Source organism: Rhodamnia argentea, chromosome 1 (genome assembly GCF_020921035.1).
Source record: "Rhodamnia argentea isolate NSW1041297 chromosome 1, ASM2092103v1, whole genome shotgun sequence".
Lineage (NCBI taxonomy): Eukaryota > Viridiplantae > Streptophyta > Magnoliopsida > Myrtales > Myrtaceae > Rhodamnia > Rhodamnia argentea.
The window spans coordinates 30046860-30054331 of NC_063150.1; positions in this window are offsets into that span (position 1 = coordinate 30046860).

Below are 7472 nucleotides of genomic sequence, written 5' to 3' on the forward strand. Positions count from 1 at the left end.
CTTGGAACGGATGTACCAATTTGAAATTTTCTGTAGTGGGAAAGTTGATTTGAGGAAAATGTGATATGAATGCACTGATTTGAGATTTTTTTTTATGGCATTAGCCTCAATAGATGTGTGCCAAATGAAAAAGTTAATCAAGACACTAAGGGTGGGTTTGGTTCAACTATGAAAATGAATTTTGGGAAAATGCAAATACCTTTAACTTAAAGGGCTTTGGGGAAATACAAATGGCATTTGGTAAAAAAATCCTTTGAAAAATAACTTTGGGCTAACTAGAGTTTTGCAAAACAAATTTAAAAGGGGGCTTTCTACCGTATTTATTTAAATAAAAATAAAAATAAAGAAAAAAAAATCAAAACCCAAGGATTACGGTTGCCACGGGTTGAGCGAATCTCAACAAGGGCCATGCGACCCTAGGCAAGGGTCATGCAACCCCGGCGTGGGCTGCCCTGGGGTGACGCGACCACGGCGGCCGTCACATGGGTTCATGTGACACCCGACAGCCGCCCCTAGAGTCACGCGACCCGGGCGGCCTCGGCCGAAGGACGCAGATCCGGTGAGCCGGTGGTTGTAACTTAGGGTTCGGATTTTTTTTTTTTTTTGAAAAAACAATACAATAAAAAAAATGAGGGGCAAAATTGAAATTTGAAAAAATAAGTGATGGTAGGTTTGGAAGAAAAAATCATAGCTCGGCATTAGGCCAAACGTTGAAAGCTAAATGCTGGTAGGGACAAACATTTCCAAGGCCAATTTTCATCCTAAAGCCCCTTGAGAATGGTTCCTAAACACCCTGCATTTTTTCTCCGAGAGGCTTTGGGCTCTAATAGGTTTTGAGAAAGTCGAATCAAATCCCCCGGAAGTGTTTGGGCCTGATGGATGTTACTGGTGGGCTCATTTATGGTGTCACAGGTTGCGGGCTTTTCTCAAACTATGGAGCTCGTCCATCCTAACACTCTGGACTAACCAAGATTAAAAGATAGATAGAAGCTAGTCCTCTTCCTCTACTTTCACGCTGCTTCACTTGGCGTCTGAAACTAATTTTCAACCGTCGAAGCATGTAAATGAGATACGTATCGCCGGTCGAAAAATGTCGACACATACGTAAGAATAGAGACATGTCAATGGATCGGTAAGACGTTCGGAGGCACGTTTGTTCCGTCTCGACCTGGCAATATTGGATTGGTTCGGTTTCACTCAAGTCGAGTTTCGGATTAAATAGAGGTTATATTGAACTTTTAGCTGTTTGACGGTATTTTAAAAAGGATAAAGCAATGAATTTTGTAGAAGTTTGTGCTCATGACTTTAACGACTAAGAAAGAGAAAAACACACTTACCCCTGGGAAATTGAAGGAAACTTTCAAAAGGAGATGTGTTGATGGCGGACGTGCTTCTCTCTCTAGCCCCTTTTCTAGAGAAGGAAAATTTTGAGTTTCTGGCAAGCAGCAAACCAAACCCAACCATTGTCATAGGGTATCGCGAGGGCTAAACATGTGTGCGCAAGTTATTCGATGTGATGAGGATTCGAAAAACACATAATTATAATTTTCGTTATACCACTTAATTTTTTCCAACTTCATAGTCTCGTCACCCTTTTATTTGACATTACGGAGTAGGCTTTTTCCCCACTTAGCAAATCTCCAAAGTTTTTCGTCTCGGTACACGATCCGTACCACTTATTCATTACGCAACCCACATCTACCGCCATCGACATGAATAGCTATGACTTAAAAGATTGACTTGCCATCACAAGAAATGGTGATAGAAGTGAATTATGTAATAAGAGAATCACACAAGCTGTGTATCTAGAATAAATCCAATCTCCAATTGCATGCCCCTATACGAGCACCTAAAATCTAGTCCGGGGACACCTATCTTATTTACTATTGCTTTATCAGTTAAAGAGAGTTCGATACCCTTTGACTTTTCTTTTTATTCCCCCTGTGGAGCCGACCTATAGGGTTGACTTTGGTGAAAAGCTTACAAGATATTGCACAACCATATCTTTTGCAACTTTTATTTTCACAGCCACAATCTATTAATGCTAATGTGATGCGCTTTGACAGACAAAGCTCCTGTCATTATAAACAAAGTAAAGACAAAAGCTTCGCAAAACATTTCTTTTCGTACAAAATGGCACATATGCCTGGCATAATGTTTAGGCGATGCCATTCATTTAAATGCCATTTTAGAGTTGGATTTTTACATCAAATGCGAATACCAACTAAAATAATTTCACAAGTGGCCTTATACAATCACCCGATCTCCATGCAGGTGCTTCTTCGCAAGACCCGGTTCAAGGAATTTTGTTTTTTTGTATTTCGTTCGATTTCGTAATATATATTTACTCAACTGTTGCTATGTATCATCTATAAGTAAGCAATTTTGTTTCTTGTAGGCATTGTTAGGATATGCAATTCCACTCCCCATACATATGTACAAACGAGTGATGGACGCAAGACTCTCTCTCTCTCTCTCCACATGAATTTTTGCCTAAAGCTTCATATTATCCTATCTAGGTCAAATCTGTTATGAGCAATATGGATAATACACATTCTAGTTTTTTCTTTTGTTGTCAGAAATACACATTACAGTTTTTTTTTTGTCAAACACACATTCCAGTAGATCGAGCCTAATTATTCACATGCATAGTGTACTTTGGCCACACAACTCAAATTCAATTCATATACACACTAGGTAAGCACCAAACGGTACATGTTAAATAAAAGGTCCTCTAAACCTTCAAGACATAGGTCGCTATGAAAAATGGATAGGCACATAAATGGTCACCGAACTTTGTCACAATGTGCAATATCGCTCATAAACTTTTAATTTGTTCAATGTGGTCCCTGAATTTTTTGTACATATTCAATCTAATCTATGGATTATATGAGAATGTTCAATATTATCCCCGAACTTGAATTAATCAAATGACTATATTGAACATTTTCATATAGTCTAGAGATTATATTAAACATGTACGAAAAGTTCAGGGACCTCATTAAATAAATTAAAAGTTTATGGATGCTATTGTACATTGGACTAAAGCTAAACAACCATATGGAACAAATTAAAAATTTATTGGGACAAATACTTAATTTTGAATTACATAAGACCCGATATTCTTCCCCCAACTAGAAATAAGCAACATGGTGTTTTTGTGAATACCAAGACCATCGCCACTAGAGAGTGCCATTTGGGCCCGTGGGCCCGGAACCGGCCCGTTGACCGGACCCACAGTGTCGGAACCGTGGGAAGTGGCCCGGAACCGCCGGTTCGGGCCAGCTCGTAACCGTGAAACGAAAAAAAAAAAAAAAAAGGAGGCCGGTGGGGCAAAGAGCCGTTGGGCTCTCTGCCCCCGGGCCCCGCCACTGCCCCCTCTCCCTCCCTCCCTCCCTCCCTCCTTTGGGCCGTTGGGAAAATAAAAATAAAAGAATTAAAAATAATTCTTGCCTATAAATACATATGCTCCCTCTTCCATTTTTGTCACAAATTCTCTGAACAATCTCTCGAATTCTCTTTGAAATCCTCTCAAATCGCTCAAATTCTCTCAATTCTCTCAATCCCGACTCAATTCTCTCAATCGGATTTCCGATCAATTCTCTCAAAAATGGCAAGTGAAAGCAGAAATGCCGACAAGGGTAAGATGACTATGGGAGATTCCGAGTATCCCAATCCCGAATATGATCCTCGTGAGTATTCATGTTGGGAAGACGACGACGATAATATCGGCGATGTCCCGATTCCGAACGTCAAGCATATCCCAACACAAGAAAGTCTTCATCCTCCCACTGGTGTCGAAGAAACGTCAACGGCAAATGAGCCGTAACGGAAGGGCCGAGATAATACATCCGACTTGTGGCTACACTTCGACAATGTACGTGATGAAGGCAAAGGTAAGTATAATATAAAATGTAAATATTGTTCGCAAACATATAAATTTACGAAAGGAGACGGCTACGGAACATTCCGTCGGCATTTGACGAAAAAACATCCAACGCAAGCGGGGATCGACAATACGCAACAACAAATTTCCGGGTACGCCACTTCTAATCCTCATCCTTTATTTCGTTTTACCGATGCACTTTACAAACAAACATTAGCTGAATATATTGCCCTCGATCATGCTCCGTTTAATACTGGTGAAAATTTTAATATGAAATATTTGATAAATACTGCGTTGGTTCCGCAAGCACCAACTATTCCAAAAAATACTCTTAAACGCGAAGTTTTTCATCTTTATAAAAAAGGAAAAAAATATTTAGCAAAATTTTTTGCGGAATTCAATGGACGTGTGCATATAGGTAGCGATATTTGGAGTGATCCTTGGCAAATTCATTCTTATATGAGTGTCACGTGTCATTGGATAGGTGACGATTGGACGATTCAAAAAAGACTTATTGCATTCCGAGTTTTTGATGAAAGACATTCGGCTCATAATATTTATAGAATAATTAGGCAAGTTTTAGAAGAATATAATTTAATAAATAAAGTATTTTCAATTAATTTTGATAATACCGCCGCAAATACCGCTTCTATTCTCGAATTAGAAAATATTTGCAAACCCACTTTTGGCGGACAATTTTTTCACATTAGATGTGCTTGTCATGTTTTAAATTTATGTGTATAAGATGGTTTACGAACTCTTGACACTTCTCTCGCCCCAATAAAGAGTGCAATTAAATTTTTATGGAGTCGTCCCCATTGTATGAAATCATGGGAAAAATTTTGTAAACAAAATGGGAGAAGGGCAAGAAGATTTCCAAAAGATATTCCGACTCGTTGGAATTCTATGTACGAGTTGCTTCGGCAAACTTTTGAATATAAAGTTTTATTATGTATGTTTATTTCACAAAATATTTCCAAAATTACTTTACTTCCTCAACATTGGGACGTTTGCAAGAAAATTTTAGATTTTTTGAAAATTTTTAATGATGCTACTAAGACTTTATCTGGTATTTATTATCCTACTACGCATTTATTTTTAATAGAGTGTGTTAATATTGGTAGTGTTTTTAGTGAATATGAAAATGATACCGAATTAGGTCGAACTATTTTAGTAATACGAGAAAAATGGTTGCATTATTATTTGCAAATTCCTCTTGTATATTTAGTTGGTATTGTTTTTTATCCACGTATTAAATTAGACGGTTTACAAGATTATTTGAATGTGTATTATCATGATTGTTTACATTTGGAAGATTCAATAGATATTTCAAATATACTAGGAGATGTTAAAGAATCTATAGTAGCATTATATGGAGAATTTTGTAGTAGATATGGTTTAAGTGATTCCGGATCTTTACAATCTACTGCCTCACGTAGCGAAGGTGGTAGTTCACTTAGTAGAGGGTATAATATGCTTAAGAGTAAAGGAAAAAAAAAACAAAAAGGGGCAACATGTAGTATTTCTAAATTAGAAAAATATTTAACCACTCAATTTGAGTTTCGTGATGCGGAACATAGTACAGATTTCGAAATCTCGAAGTGGTGGAAAAGTCACCAAATCGATTATCCAGTTCTCGCCATCATCGCTCATCAGATATTAGCAACCCTTTTTTCAACGGTTGCAGTTGAACAAGCATTTAGTGCTGGAGGATTAATTTTGGACTCTCGCCGTTCAAGATTAAGCCCGGACTCTGTGGAAGCTCGAGCTTGTGTCGGCGATTGGACGAGGGCGAAATATCGACACCAAGAGTTAGATCGTGAACACGAATTTTTTAGCGATAATGTTGGAGATACCACCGCCACGGGTACCACAACGGGTAGCGACGATTGATGATGAGGTAAGTTGGGGTTCTCAAAGGTAAAAGAACTACATGGGTTTTGATTCTTTTATCCCCAAGAAGATATATAGACGCTTAATGATAATTCATTAAGTTCAAGCCCATTTCTCCTCTCTCTCTTTTTTTCCCCATATTTTATTACAATGTACAATTTAATTGTATTTTATAATCTATAATTTATTATGTTTATTTTATTATTTATTATTTTAAAAATTAATATTAAAAAAGGAATCGGAATGAACCGCCGGTTCCGAAGCGGAACCGGAAGTATACACGGCCGGTTCCGATTCCACCGAACCGGCCGTGTATAATCGCCACACTTTTTGCAATAGGTGATTATAATCTAGTCGATTGGTGAGTACATAATCATCGAAGAAATTACCAAAAAAGTCATAAATTTATTGCATGTATGTCCATCTAGTCCTCAACTTTTCAATTTGGTCAACTGATTCCTCGACCTTTCGATGATTTGCCAATGTAGTCATTCTTGCTTATTTTGGCCAAAAATCACCGTCGTAGATGTCTGAAGTAGATAATTTTTGCAATTTTAGAAATAAAATTTTATCTATTTTGGTTTCTCTTTTTCATTGTGGTTGGCGACTTGTGGCTGGTGAGGACCGATGAGGTCGCTAGCCACAATAAAAGAATAAAAGAATATATAGCACAAAATAAAGAAAAAATGTAAAAATTATTCACATCAAGACCGACCGTGCCATGCAAGACGACTAGCATTCATGTCAGCTATTTTCAACTAACGCTAGCCGAAAGAACTACGTTGAAAAATTGTCAAAAGGTTTACGACTAAATTAACCAAATTAAAAAGTTTAGAAACTAAATTGACAACTGTACAATATGTTTAAGACTTTTTCGATAATATATCATGATGATCATTTTGGGCCTATATAAACCCCTCAACTCGAGCATCCATTGCGCATTAGATCTCCATATAGAACCCACGAGAGTAGAGTTCCTCAAATTGAGAGAGAGAGAGAGAGAGAGAGAGAGAGAGAGAGAGAGAGAGAGAGAGAGAGAGAGAGAGAGAGAGAGAGAGAGAGAGAGAGAGAGAGAGAGAGAGAGAGAGAGAGAGAGAGCAAATCTCCAGCAAGTCAACCTCCAAATACTTACCAAAACCTTGTTTTCTAAGAAAAAGATCAACGATGTCGGTCATTGGAACATGGGCGTTGGCATTGATCATCGCCTGGCTCAGCCACTGGGTTTACAGATGGAGGAACCCTAAATGCAATGGGATTCTTCCTCCTAGTTCTTAAGGCCTTCCTCTCATTGGTGAGACCCTTCAGTTGATGGTCCCTCGCGACTCTTTGGACCTCGTTCCTTTCCTCAAGAATAGAATTCAAAGGTAGTTCTTTAGGGCTTCCTCTCATTGGTGAGACCCTTCAGTTGATGGTCCCTGGCGACTCTTTGGACCTCGTTCCTTTCCTCAAGAATAGAATTCAAAGGTACTTGATAATACCAACGTCATCTTCACATGCAAAATTCTGATTTTGTGTAATCACATATCATTATTTTTTCTCAATTTCTGTAGATTTGGAAGGCATAAACCACAAGGTTGTTGACTCTTGAGTTGCATTTTGCATTGTGGGGTGTAAGCTGCTTAATAAATAAAAGTTAATGGATAAATCAAGGGCGGCGCTATTTCCACCTCCTATATGACTGAATCCACTCAAT